Source organism: Lynx rufus, unplaced genomic scaffold (genome assembly GCF_022079265.1).
Source record: "Lynx rufus isolate CCGP_SWC_20201006 ecotype Redwood Valley unplaced genomic scaffold, mLynRuf1.p SCAF_8, whole genome shotgun sequence".
NCBI lineage: Eukaryota > Metazoa > Chordata > Mammalia > Carnivora > Felidae > Lynx > Lynx rufus.
Window position 1 is genome coordinate 18,634,144 of NW_025814896.1, and position 14,528 is coordinate 18,648,671.

The 14,528-nt window shown below is 42.5% G+C and overlaps 1 protein-coding gene across 2 annotated transcripts in view; it reads left to right on the plus strand.

Annotated features, from left to right (window-relative positions):
- CHD6 (chromodomain helicase DNA binding protein 6) overlaps nt 1–14,528 on the plus strand; it is a 204,770-nt gene that overhangs the window by 14,150 nt on the left and 176,092 nt on the right. The window lies entirely within an intron of this gene.

Sequence of the window (14,528 nt, forward strand, 5' to 3'; positions counted from 1 at the left end):
TGGAGCCTGCTTTGGATTCTATGCCTCCCTCTCTCTCTGCTCCTCCCCCGCTCATGCTCTGTCTCTCTCTGTCTCAAAAATAAATATAACCATTAAAAAAAAAAAAAAAGAATGAAAAAAAAGAAAGGCTTTGAAAATGATGGTAAGGAGTTGAGATTTGTGTGGACAGTGAGGAATCATCAGAGGTTTTATTGCTGGGGAGTAGATTATATTCTGTACTTGGGCAGTAGAGATCAAATGGTGCTCAAATTTTGCTGCATGTTACCTGGAGAGCTCTAGAAAATACCAATGCCTAGGCCACACACAATAAAACCTGATTGTCTAGATCCTCGAGGGACCCAGGTGTTGGATTTTTGGTAACTTCCCAGGTGATTGCAGTGTGCCACCCAAGTTTGAGAACCTGTGGTTTGAAAGGCCTGATGGCAGTTTAATAAATGAGGAGGCTGGCTGGAAGAGAAGTCTTTGAGGCATTGGGAACGGGGACAAGGGAAGACTGAGCCAACCATTATTTTTCTTCAGTTTCTCTGTTTTCAACAAAATGGTGGCCCCCAGGGGAGCAAAGTCCAGTCTTTGTACTTTGAACTTTTCAGAGATTTGTACATAGTAGATTCTTTTTTTTTTTTTTTAATTTTTTTTTTTTCAACGTTTATTTATTTTTGGGACAGAGAGAGACAGAGCATGAACGGGGGAGGGGCAGAGAGACAGGGAGACACAGAATCGGAAACAGGCTCCAGGCTCTGAGCCATCAGCCCAGAGCCCGACGCGGGGCTCGAACTCACGGACCGCGAGATCGTGACCTGGCTGAAGTCGGACGCTTAACCGACTGCGCCACCCAGGCGCCCCAATAGTAGATTCCTAATAAACATTTGCCTTGATTAGTTTTCTTTTGTTCAGGTACTCATAGTTGAGTATTCAGGGCATTCTATTTCTTTTGCTTCTTTCCTTTTTGTTACTAAATAGAAGTTCCTTTAGGGATGTGAGTGAATGGAAATGAAACCTTTTGGTCTGTTCTACTTCCTCATAGTTTTGATTAAAGATTTAGGAAGTTAAAATTCAATGATTAAAACAATTAGTCTGCATATGGATTTGGTTTGTCCATACTCTCTTTCCTTATTAGTGTGAATAAGTAAGTTTGCCTTTAGGTAATCTCTACATCCAATGTTGGGCTTAAACTCACAACCCTGAGATCAAGAGTTGCCCCCTCTGCCGACTGAGCCAGCCAGGCACCCCAATATTCTTAAAGTATTGTTAAGGTTTATCTTCTACAACAACATGTGGAAAGTGCACCTTAACACTAGATTCTGTTAATCTGTGTAACTCAGGAACTTAACCATGTGGTATAGAGTATATTTGAAATAATTTTTCTTTGCCAAATACACTTATTTCTGAGTGGGGATAATATTTTTAAAAAATGCTGTGAATCATTTTTTAAAAATGGTTTCTTTGGGAGAGAGAGCAAATGAGCATGAGTGGGGAAGGGACAGAGAGAGAGGGAGAGAGAATCCCAAGCAGGCTCCACGCTGTCAGTGCAGAGCCTGACATGGGGCATGATGTCACATGAGATCATGACCTGAGCTGAAATCAAGAGTCCTACACTCACCCGACTGAGCCACTCAGGCGCCCCCACTGTGAATCATTTTTGTGTGAACTCTTCATTCTCTGTTCTAATACAGGGGAGTCAGAACATACAGGAATTAAAAACTTTTATATAGTTGATGTCGTTTATACCTCCCTCCTGACATTTGTGTCTTGAAAAACATCAAAACTATAGAAAGTTATGGGAATGTTACCATTAACACCCATCTCCCCTTCACCTAGATTCACCAATTACTGTTGCCAAATTTTCACTTGCTTGTTTGTGCGTGCTCTGTTTTTAGCCATATCCTTTGGGAGTTACTTGCAGACAGACATTATGACACTTCACTCTTAAATACTTTTGCATCTTTATTGTGAGAGAAAGGGTACATAATTATAATTACATCATTCAGGACACTTGACATATAACCAATATATAGTCTGTGTCTAAATCTTACCACTCACCTGTTCTCTAGCTTTTTTATTCCTGTTCTCCAATCCAGTTTAGGACTGTGCATTGTACTAAGTTGTCATGTGTCCTTATATTTCAGTATTGATTAGTGTGATCCAGTAGTTGCAGAATTCAGGAATGGAAGTGAAAACCTCTGTAAGGGCAGTGAGGCCGAGCTTCTCATCCTTCTCCCCAGCTGGCCTCCTTCATGCTCTCGCAGCCGGCTGGGAATTGGCCCTCGGAGACGGAAGGCAGAGTTCTGAAGTGGAACCCAGCAGCTAATGCAGACCTGACTGTGCACATCCTCCTGAGGCCAGGAGGGACTTTATCTTGAACAGAGGTAGTTTTCATTTTAGGATCAAAGCCATTCCGGTTGCCCAGGTGCTTAATTAAGAAAATGTAGTTTAAAAAAGAAAAAGAAAATGTGATAGTGTCAACGGGACTTTGAGAAAAGATTTTCATAGTTGACTGTAAATCATCTGAATGTTAAAAGTTAGTTGTCTTCTGCTCTTTCTTGAGGACCACTGATTATCATGACCTTGTCTTTCTATAATTCATGGGGTCTTCTTTTTCTTTCTCTTTTTTTTTTTAACTAGTAGGACCTCCCTGCCCCTGCCCCCTTTAAATATGCCAGTGGTTGTGTGTTTTTGTCTTTTCATTCCTTCTTAGGCAGACTTCTTTCCTGTTGCTTCAACTCTTTATAACCCTGGGATCTCTGTTTCCATCCTCACCATCCTCTGTGTTCCAGACCTTCCTTTCCAGCCACATCTCGGCACCTGCAGCTGTGTGCTCCACATGCAAAGCTGAGCTCCGTGTCTGTTCGTTAAGTCAGAGCGCTGGTTTGAATATTGGTTGGAGGATGAGAATGAGGTGGTATTTGATTAGGGAACTAGGAACATTAGGCTCCTGTCCCCTATCAGCCCTTGCCCTCATCTCCCCTTCCCCCAATACCTCAAGGGAAACAGGTGAGCCAAAGGCAAGGCTTTGCTATCACTACCATTTCCTGCTCTGTGTGGAGTCTTGGAAGTTAGGCTTCTTGGAATGAATTCTTTTAACCCAGTGTTTCTCAACCTTTGTTTTTATTATCACTACCCTAAGAAGCCCTTTTAGACAATTTTTGTTTAGCATTATTACCCTCCTACCCATGAAATTTTAATACCACGAATATATAGTGTATATGTGTATATACTGTGTGCATCTGTATCACACATGAACAAGTTAAGATATTTTAACCCTCAAGAACCACTTTTTGTCCCTTTGGAGTGATACTGCTCAATTGAGAATGCTTGTTTTAACCTAGACTGGAGGCAGTCTAATGGCTAGAAACAAAGCAGCTGAAGAGTCCACTTGCTAACTTTCCTGTCTGCAGAGAATTTACTTTAGGCTTGCATCTGACCGCTGTAACTAGTTCTGTAATCTTGCTGTAGCCACAACTCCCAGTAATAACAACTGTATATTGTGCCCGATGTACACACACATATGTAATTCAAAGGTTTTAATACTCAGTATTTATTCTTACTACTCATGATGCACTGTATCTACTGTATTAAGAAAATAGTTTTATTAAGATAATTTTCTACTTTAAAGTCACCTGTTTTTATTTGGTAAAGTTTTTAATTTAAAAAGAAGTGCTGGGGGCACCTGGGTGGCAAAGTTGGTTAAGTGTGGACTCTTTTTTTTAAATTTTTTTTTTTAACGTTTATTTATTTTTGAGACAGAGAGAGACAGAGCATGAACGGGGGAGGGGCAGAGGGAGAGGGAGACACAGAATCTGAAGCAGGCTCTAGGCTCTGAGCCATCAGCCCAGAGCCCGACGTGGGGCTCGAACTCACAGACCGGGAGATCAGAACCCAAGTTGAAGTTGGACGCTTAACCGACTGAGCCACCCAGACGCCCCAAGTGTGGACTCTTGATGTCAGCTCAGGTCATGATCTCACGGTTGTGAGGTTGGGCCCTGTGTCAGACTCTGTGCTGAGCATGGAGCCTGCTTAAGATTCTCTCTGTCTTTCTGCCCCTCCCCCACTGTGTACTGCACTCGAGAGAGAGAGAGAGAGAGAGAGAGAGAGAGAGAGAGAGAGAAAGAAAGAAAGAAAGAAAGAAAGAAAGAAAAAGAAATGCTGGTTGTTACCCACTAAGCATGTTTATTTTATTTTTGAGAGAGTGAGAGAGAGAGAGAGAGAGAGGGAGGGAGGGAGGGGCAGAGAGAGGCAGAGACACAGAATCCCAAGCAGGCTCCAGGCTCTGAGCTGTCAGCCCAGAGCCCGATGCAAGACTTGAACTCATGGACTGCAGGATGGTGACCCGATCCAAAGTCAGTTGCTTAACTGACTGAGTCACCCAGGCCCCCCATGACACACTGACTTACAGAAGCATGACAGCCAGCAGGAAGAGCAGTGCCTAGGCATAGCGGGTCTAGAGACCACCAAACACCCTCCAGAGAGGCAAGAAGAAAGAGGTGGGCAGAGCCTGAGCCTCTGTACTCACTGTAGTCATTGGATTTTGTTTCAGTAAATGCCCTTGAACTTGATCACACCAGCAGTTTTACTCCTTGGTAGGGAATGAAGCCTGGGGAGCTCATTGCAGGGGAGGGCTGCAGTGAGGTTTTTAAGCCCACAAGTAAAACTGCTCTGGTGGCAGCCAAACAGCTTGCCTCCCAGGAAGGTGAAATGAGCAACTTCATTCTTTGATTTGTGGTGCCAGCATCCCCTTGCTCCCCTTGAAAGAAAGAAAGGAAGGAAGAGAGGTTGGGGTGGGGGGATGGAGGCTGGTGGAAGATTGATCTAACATTCGATAGTAGAACCTGAAATTCTTTTTTTTTTTAAAGATTTTATTTATTATTATTATTATTTTTAGTGTTTATTTTTGAGAGAGAGAGTGTGTGGGCAGGAGAGAGGGACAGGGAGAGGGAGACACAGAATCTGAAGCAGGCTCCAGGCTCTGAGCCGTCAGCACAGAGTCTGTTGCAGCACTTGAACTCAAGAACCGCGAAGTCATGACTGAGCCAAAGTTGGACGCTCAACCGACTGGGCCACTTAGGTGCCCCAAGCCTGAAATTCTTAAGATCCTCAGTATTTAATGGGTTTATTCATAGGAATATTTGAGAGAGTGACTACAAGTTTCTGTGTATTTGATTAATTTGCTGTCATTAATCTCTTAAAAGAGTGTAGAGCACCGAGGAAATGAAATAGGAAACTACTTAGGTTTTATTAGAACGGAAGAGGAGAGGTGTAAAGAATGAGGTGTAGCTTGCTTTGTCGCAGTGTATTCATGGTCAGAGGGAAGCCCTGCATATAGCTAGAGAGTATCAGCTGTGCAAACATGGATGCCAGTGGTAGAAAGGCCAAGAAAGGAGATTTTGCCTCTCTTTAATTTTGGTCCCAGCACCAGGCAGGGCAGGAATAAAGCTCAGGCCTCCCATCCCATAGCAGCAGAATAATTAGAGCAAACTTTGATTGAGTGCTTACTATATGCTAGGTACTAAGCATTTTAGATTTATTCTCTCATTTAATCCTCTCCAACAGTGTGAGGTAATAGGTAACCTGTTACCCCCTCATTTTACTGGTGAGGAAACTGAGGCACAGGGAGGTAAAGAAACTAGTTCAGGAGCACATGGTTACTTGTTCTTGCATGTAATAGAAATGTGCAGGGCATTGGAGACCCTGCCCTGAAGTGAGTGAACCCACCGCTGCTGGGACCATGTCTTCTGTGCCATACCTCTTTTCAGGAGAATAGCCTACCTGGCACATCCTATGGTCTTCATTTAAGTCATTTCATCTTCAGGTTGCCACCTTGAAGTTCACTCTTAGAAGCTGTTGACCACAATACTAAAAATAACATTGTCCTAGAGAATATTTATAGTTTTTTTCATTCCCTCTTAAGTACAGACTGTGCCTTATCTGGGAAATACCACTTATTTTAGGACTCTAGAGTTGGACACTTAAATGGTAGGGCTTGTCCAGTGGTAGTCCTATTTCAAGTCACTTCAGCAGACCCTTACATGCTTCCTATGTGCCCTGCCATGTACTTGGTGCTGGTGCTGGCGGTAATAAATGTGATCACAGTGTAGTAGGGGAGATAGATAAGACCAGTATTTGAATTGCAGTGAAACTAAGTAAGTAGAACAGAAAAAGGAACATAGAGGATGGTAAGGAGGTTAGGAAGAACTTCCCAGAAGAGTTAACATCTGACTTGGGCTTCTTAATTTTTTATTTTATTACAAAAAAGTTTTTTTAAGTTTATTTATTTTGAGAGAATGAGAGAAAGACAGCACAAGCAGGGGAGGGGCAGAGAGGAGGAGAGACAATCTCAAGCAGGCTCTGCACTGGCATCTCAGAGCCTTACGTGGGGCTCAAATTCGCAAACTGAGAGATCATGACCTGAGCCAGGATCAAGAGTCGGATGCTTAACCGACTGTGCTACCCAGGTGCTCGTCTAACTTGGGTTTTGAAAGGTAAATAGGAGTTTGCCAGGTAAGTAGACAGTTGCAGAATAATGAAGTGAAAGTTGCTAGAGAGATGGACAGAAGGTCCCTTCTGATGTTATTGCCAATGTATCTAGATTCTTTTTTTCCTTATTCTTAAGAAGTTTTTATTTTTTTTATTTGAGAGAGAGAGAGAGAGAGAGAGAGAGCGAGAGCGAGCAAGGGTAGAGAAGGGGGGAGGGACAGAGGGAGAAAAAAGAGAATCCCAAGCAGGCTTCATGCTCAGTGCGAAGCCCAGTGCAGGACTTCATCCCACTACCCTGGGATCATGACCTGTGCTGAAATAAAAGTCACACACTCGGGGCGCCTGGGTGGCGCAGTCGGTTAAGTGTCCGACTTCAGCCAGGTCACGATCTCGCGGTCCATGAGTTCGAGCCCTGCGTCAGGCTCTGGGCTGATGGCTCGGAGCCTGGAGCCTGTTTCCGATTCTGTGTCTCCCTCTCTCTCTGCCCCTCCCCCGTTCATGCTCTGTCTCTCTCTGTCCCAAAAAAATAAATAAACGTTGAAAAAAAAAAAAATAAAAGTCACACACTCAACCGATTGAGCCACCCAGGCACCCCTTTCCAAATTTTTATTTAAATTCTAGTTAGTTAACATATAGTGTAATACTGGTTTCAGGAGTAGAATTTAGTGATTCATCATGACAAGTGCCCTCCTTAATGCCTGTCACCTGTTTAGCCCATCCCTCACCAATTTCCCTTCATCAACCCTGTTTATTCTCTAGCGTTAAGAGTCTCTTATGGTTTGCCCCCCCTCTTTTTTTTCCACTTCCCATATGTTCACCTGTTTTGTTTCCTAAATTCCACATATGAGTGAAATCATAAAGTATTTGTCTTTCCCTGACTGACTTATTTTGCTTAGCATAATATACTCTAGCTCCCTCCATATCATTGCAAATGGCAAGATTTCATTCTTTTTGATGGCTCAGTAATATTCCATTTTATAAATTTATACCACATCTTTATCCATTCATCAGTCGATGGGTGCTTGGGCTCTTTCCACGTTTAGCTGTTGTTGATAATGCTGCTATAAACACATCAGTGTGCATGTACCCCTTCGAATCTGTATTTTTGTATCCTCTGAATAAATACCTAGTTGTGCAATTACTGGATCATAGGGTAATTCTATTCTTAACTTTTTGATGAACCCCCGTACTGTTTTACAGAGTGGCTGTACTAGTTTGCTTTCCCACCAGCAATGCCAAAGTTTTCTCTTCCTCTGCATCCTCACCAGTATCCGTCATTTCCTGTGTTGTTAATTTTAGCCATTCTGACAGGTGTGAGGTGATATCTCATTGTGGTTTTGATTTGTATTTCCCTGATGATGAGCTATGTTAAGCATCTTTTCATGTGCCTGTTAACTATCTGGATGTCTTCTTTGGAAAAATGTCTATTCATGTCTTCTACCCATTTCTTAACTGGATTATTTGGGTGGGGGGGGTTTGAGTTTGATAAGTTCTTAATAGATTTTGTATGCCAACGTGTTATCCAAAATGTCATTTGCAAATATCTTCTCCCATTCCATAGGCTGCCTTTAGTTTTGTTGATTGTTTCTTTCACTGTGCAAAAGCTTTTTATCTTTGATGAAGTCATAGTAGTTCATTTTTTGCTTTTCCCCTGTCTCCAGCGATGTGTCTGGTAAGAAGTTGCTGTGGCCAAGGTCAAAGAGGTTGCTGCCTGTGTTCTTCTCTAGGATTTTGATGGTTTCCTGTCTCACATTTAGGTCTTTCATCTATTTTGAATTTATTTCTGTGTATGGTGTAAGAAAGTGGTCCAGTTTCATTCTTCGGCCTGTTGCTGTCCAGTTTTCCCAACACCATTTGCTGAAGAGACTGTCTTTTTTCTGTTGGATATTCTTTCCTGCTTTGTCAATCATTAGTTGACCATGTGTCTAGATTCTTTTTTTTTTTTTTTTTTTTAGTGTTTGTATTTTATTTATTTTGAGAGAGAGTGTGTGTATACAAGTGGGGGAGAGGCAGAGAGAGAGATAATCTCATGCAGTCTCCACACCATCAGCACAGAGGCCTATGAGCGGCTCCAACTCACGCACTGTGAGATCATGACCTGAGCCAAAATCAAGAGTCAGACGCTCAACCAGCTGAGCCAACCAGGGGCCCCAACTATGTGTCTAGATTCTTAATGCAGTAGAAAGAAGTTCCAGTTGTAAAATTCCCTTTTTTCTCCTAGTAGTTTGAAATGCCACTGAGGTCCTAGGCTTCAGCAGTAGGGCTGTACATCTAAGGATTATGCTTTGGGCCAGTTGGAAGAGGGAAAGATGCTACCCATGCACCTGCAGGCACGCTGCAACTTTGGACAGAAGTGAATGTCCTGCTTGTGTGAGGGGATGATGGTGTTCCCTGTAGCCTAGCTCTAACCCAAGGCTTTGATTGCATTTGCTTGAGTAGATTTTTCTTCTCTTATGTGAAAATAGTTGGTTAATTACTGTCATTCAGAGGGTATTTAGTCATTCAGCCACAAATGTTTTTTGAGCACTTGAGTTTTTGGGGTGGAGGGTAGATGAGGACCATAAAATTTGGGTTTTTGAAGTATAACATGTATTCAGTAAAGTGTACTCAAGTATACTGCTTGCTGGATTTTTACATGTAAATATACCTGTGTAACCACAACTTTCAGATCGAGATGGAGATATTTCTAGCATCGCAGAAGCTTCCCTCACGCCCTTTTCTGATAATATTCATACCTGCCCCCCCGCAGTCCTCCCCAGCATTATTTTGACATCTAACGCCAAAAATTCATTTTGCCTTTTCTTGAACTTTAAGTGGAATCCTGGAGAATGTAGTGTTTTGTATCTGGCTTCTTTTATTCAACCTTATGATTGTGAGATTCATCCACCTTGTTGGGGACCATTGATTATTAACTGGTCACGTGACCCTGCTAGGAAGAGACCTAGAATAATCACATATGATTTACGCCATTGAGGACTGACATTCATTTATTCAGCATACGTTTATAAGTGCCATTATACCAGGTGCTTTGCACAGGCCTTGGGATCAAAGATAAATAACTTCTTGCTATCAGGGGGCTTTGAGTCTTGTGAAGGAGATGGACACTTACCCACATAATTATGAGAGTGAAGAATTGGTCGCCTTTTAGGGGTGAAAATGGTTTTTGAAAGACTTTATAGAGGAGGTGAAATTTCTTCTGATAGTCTCAAAGGATTACTAGAAGTTTTCCAGGGGGTCAGAAGGTGATAGCACAGGTGTGGATGTATGAAGCAGCATGGTGTCTTTGGAGACCTGCAGTAGTGATACTTTGATTTTAGATTGATCAAGAGGTGTAGGCATGCCAAAACTATCACTTTGGGAAGAAATTTTGAGGAAACCTTTGTTTGACCTCTGTCTTAGGCGGGAGCCATGAGAGAAGACCACTGTAGGGAATGATCATCATTGTATCGTTGTGGAGAAGGCAGGGAATGGAAGTGAAATTTGGTGATTGTTGTAGCTAAGGAACAACTGGCAGTGCTTTACTGTTGATGTTGAAGAAGAGTTTTATGAGGTGAGGTGAAGCTACAGAGATGCTTATTATGAACATGGTATTTTTTCAGTAATTGAGATGACTTGAGATGTCCCCTAAAGCCATCAAAAGTTCCCTGAGGGTGGATCCAGATGGAGCGTCTGTCCTTAGTCATGGGGTTTTGTAGCAAAATGTGTTCCAAATGTGTTCCCTGTTGTATCAGTTTGCTGGGGCTACTGTAACAAAATACTACAGGTGGGTGGGGTTCACAGAAATTAATTTTCTCACGATTCTGGAGACTAAGTCCAAGAGCAAGGTGGCAGGTTTGGTTTCTTCTGAAGGCCCTCCTTGGCTTGCAGTCCTCCTTTTCACCATGTCCCCATGTGGGCTTTTCTCTGTGTTATCTGTGTCTTAATCTCTTTTTGAAAAGGACACCAGCCGTATTAGATTTGGGGCCACTCTAGTGACCCCATTTTAACTTCATTACCTCTTTAAAGGCTCTGTCTTCAAATATAGTCACATTCTGAGGTACTGGGAGTTAGGGCTTCAGCATATGAATCTGGCTTGTGGAGGGGGTTACACAATTCATAACACCAGTGTTTGAGAACTCGCCATAATGTTGTTGGGCTATGTGAGGGTTGTCACCCGAGAAAAGCAGCTGGGGGAGATAGGGGGGTTGGACAAGGACAGCACCAAGAAAAGCAGGTTGTAGACCGGTCTGGTGTAACCCCCGTGAGGGCTGGGCTTGCTCTTCAGTGGCCATGTATGGAGTTCATAATGGTTCATCTGCACACACGGATCCATGAGCCTTGGCTACTGCGTCTAACACTGTCCACACTGTGCTATTTTATCAATTAATAAAGAGTGAAAATAAGGACTGGGAAGAACAGAACCTAAACTACGAACGCCAGGTGGATATCACAAAGAAGGTAGTTTCATAACTCTTAATAACCTGTTCCTGTTCTGAACAAATCCTGTCCCTCTCATCTGCCACCTAACCCTTTTCTTCGATTGGGCTGGCGTTAAACAGCCTTGGCATTCTCCTTATCGCAACGCTTAAATACCAAAGAGCTGTCTCTAAATCAGATCATCTCAATCTCCCCCTCCTTGGGGGGGAAGGAAATTGTGGAAAGATTTGTTGAATTTTTTCTTGTGGTGGCCACTGAGAGGGTGGTGGATGGGTGAGGATTCTTCTTAATGTTAATGAAGCCTCTTTTAAGAAAGTGCTTTTAGATAGTCACATCTTAAATTTGTTTCTTTAGAGACACAGAGAACTCTTATCAGGATGAATTTTGGAGGGACTGCTTTTGTTGTAATCTGCATTGGAATGCTGTGGTAGCAGATGAGGCTTGTTATAGGTACCTGGGAACTGGAAGTTTTTGGTTTTCAGGGTAATGATGTTTATTATAACGGTGTTATAATGGTCTGTATCCTAGAGTCGCTGTTACAAGACCCTTTTCCAGAGTTAGATCTTTAAAGCTTCTAGGCTATTACGAGAACTAACTCATGCAGAGTTGAATGAGATGTGTTAGCTCAACGCCCACTCATATTAGACTTAGCCTGCTATGGAGCAGGGATCTTGGGAAGTCACAGCATGGCCAGTGTTTTCACGCCGCATCCCTGTTAATGCCAGTGCAGTTCTGTTGCCATGTTGTTCCATCTTTTATAGTGTGGTGGGCTGATTGACCATGAATTCCATTTTGTGAGGATGGTCTGGGTCAGAAGTACGCATTTGAACAACAGTCAAATGTAGTGTGCATTGTGACTCTGATTTCTGTTTATATTAAACTATTTGTGTTGTCCTTGACTTGCTTGGCTGTTTACTGACGAATGAGTTTCTTTTAACAGATATCACTGAGTCATTGTTAATTCACTTAACATGGAGTGAGTTCATTGTTTGAAATGGGTCATAGGTGAGAAGTGTACTCAGCATTTTGCTTTCTTTTTAAAGAAACAAGACTGTTTTTCTCAAAACTTTCTGTGTTTAGGCCAGTAAATGGTATTTCTTGTACCCCCAGAAAATTAAATGTGTTAACTTTCCAATTTTTTCTGTTTTGTTTTCATTCCCTTTTCTGCCATTTCATTCTACTCTAGTCTTAGATTTGACGCTATTCACTCTTTTTTTTCCTTTTTGTGGTTTGTGACATTTTTCTTTTTTACAAACTAGGTAGATATTACTATTATAGAAAAGTGTTTTTTAACCATAAAGGTGATGACAGGACTCAAAAGCTTGAGGTACAGAAAACCTGTGACCACTGGATGGACAGACTGATTCGAAACTCTGTATCTTAGTAGAGTAGCGTGCGTGTTTTAGGCATCTTCCATCTGTGGAAATCCTTGAGCTGTTGCTGCCATATTTTCTAGACACGTGTCAACTACCTTTTTCTTGCTTTCTTTCTTGCTTGCTTTTTTTCTTTTAACATTTGTTTACTTTTGAGAGGGCACGCAGGGAGGGGCAGAGAGAGAGAGAGAGACAGACAGACAGACAGACAGACAGAGAAATGCAGGCTCCAGGCTGTCAGCACAGAGCTGGACGCAGGGCTCAAACTCACGAGCTGTGAGATGGTGACCTAAGCCAAAAAGTGGTACGCTTAACCAACTGAGCCACCCAGGTGCCCCTGACTTTCTTAAGAGGTTTTTTTTTTTTTTTTTTAACCCTTTCTAATTTATTTAATTTATTATTTTTTAATAATAAATTTTAGAAAACGTTTTTAACTTCTAAAAAATGTTTATTTTGAGAGTGCCCATGCTCACGAGTGGGGGATGGGCAGAGAGAGAAGGAGAGAAAGAAGCTTAAGCAGGCTCCATGCCCAGTGAGTAGCCCAAAAAGGGGTTCCATCTCCCAGCCATGAAGCCATGCCCTGAGCCAAAATCAAGAGTCAGACGCTTAACTGACTGAGCTGCTCAGGTGCCCCTTTTAACCCCTTTTTAAGTAGAAATGTTTCAACAAAACAATTCAGATGGTATCTGACCTCTGAAAGGGGAGAAGGGAGAAATGGCATCCATAGGTTACATTGCATTGGGGAATGGGAGCTCCCAGTGTATTTTCTTAATTCTTGTGTTTTAGTTAGATCCTTTTAATTGTAAGATACAGATTTAGGCCAAGTTGGTTTAGAAGAGTGGTGTGAATGGTATAGTAGATTGAGTCATTGGCCCCTCTTTTTCACTTCTTTGCAGTAGTATTTTACATTCATACTCTTGGCATAACTTGATGGGTGGAATTCTATCCCTATCCCTTCATTTTAGGCTTGGCTGTATGAGTTGCTTTGGCCCAATGGCATGTTAGTAGACACGAAAGCACAAGTTTGCAGCATGCTTGTGCTGATGGACTTGTCCTCTCATGCCTTTGTGATCGCCAAGAGAAGAGCCCTGGGTAGCTGCAGCCTGTTAGGCATGGACCTCAGAGTGAGAGAGCAGAAGGCCACCCCAGCAGACCCGTAGTTTAAAGCAGAGTCAACCCAACTCAGATGCCTGAGGGAAAGTTAAATGCTTATTGTTGTATGCCACCAAGATTTTGTGGTCTGTTGTGAAGCATTATTTTGGCAATAGATGACTAATACAGTAATCCTGCTGGATCCAGGACAGCTCCAGGGCTTTTAGTGGCCGTCTTTTTTGGATAGTTTCTCCTAGTACTTTACCATTTACGGGACTCCCAGTGAATCTGCCCCACCCTTCTCTTCCCAACTTCTGGCTCCCTCATTCTACCTTATTGCTTGTCTTTACTTTATAATTTTTGCTTACTTGTATGTTATATTCTGTCTTGACTTTCCCATGACCAAGGTCCCTTATAGCTCCTTCAGGCTCTCAGTCTCATGATTTCTCAGTTTCTACTCCTCTTGCTTAATACCTTGTTCTTTAGGTACACTTCGTTTCAGATTTCTGAGAGTAAATTGATTTTGCCTTGTAGGTCACACCCCCTGCCCAAAATGTCACATCCTCAGTCATTGGCCTCTTTAGGAACTGACTGCCCTTGTGCCCTTGGGTTAGGGATCTGCTTTCAGTCCAGTTAGATGTGTCTAGGGGTATGTTGGGAGGAGGAATGTGTCTGAAATACATAGCTGCTTTGTGCGTGCCTTACTAATAGAGGTTGTGAATGTGTGGAAGGCTTAGTGATAAGACAAGTCTTTAACACAGTGTGATATGTCATCTGGGGATTTTAGTGAGTGTTAAAGCTTGTCAGTTCACCAGAGGGGAAGCTTTTAACTTGGCTCTTGGAAGCTTTTAATTTTGGGGGGCTGCATCCCATTTTTCAGTTTCCTAGTTCTAAGATACCATCCTTACAGCCTGAATTCTCAGGATGGACTCTTTTTTTTTTTTAATGTTTATTTATTTTTGAGAGCGGGGGAGGGACAGAGAGATAGGGAGAGCGACTCCAAAGTGGGCTCTGTGCTGACAGCAGAGAGCATGATGCAGGGCTTGAACCCGTGAACTGTGAGATCACATCCTGAGCTGAAGTTGGATGGTCAGCCGACTGAGCCACCCAGGTGCCCTGGGATGAACCTCTTTCAAGGGAAAATGTGAGAAAAGAGATATACTGGAAGAAAAATCA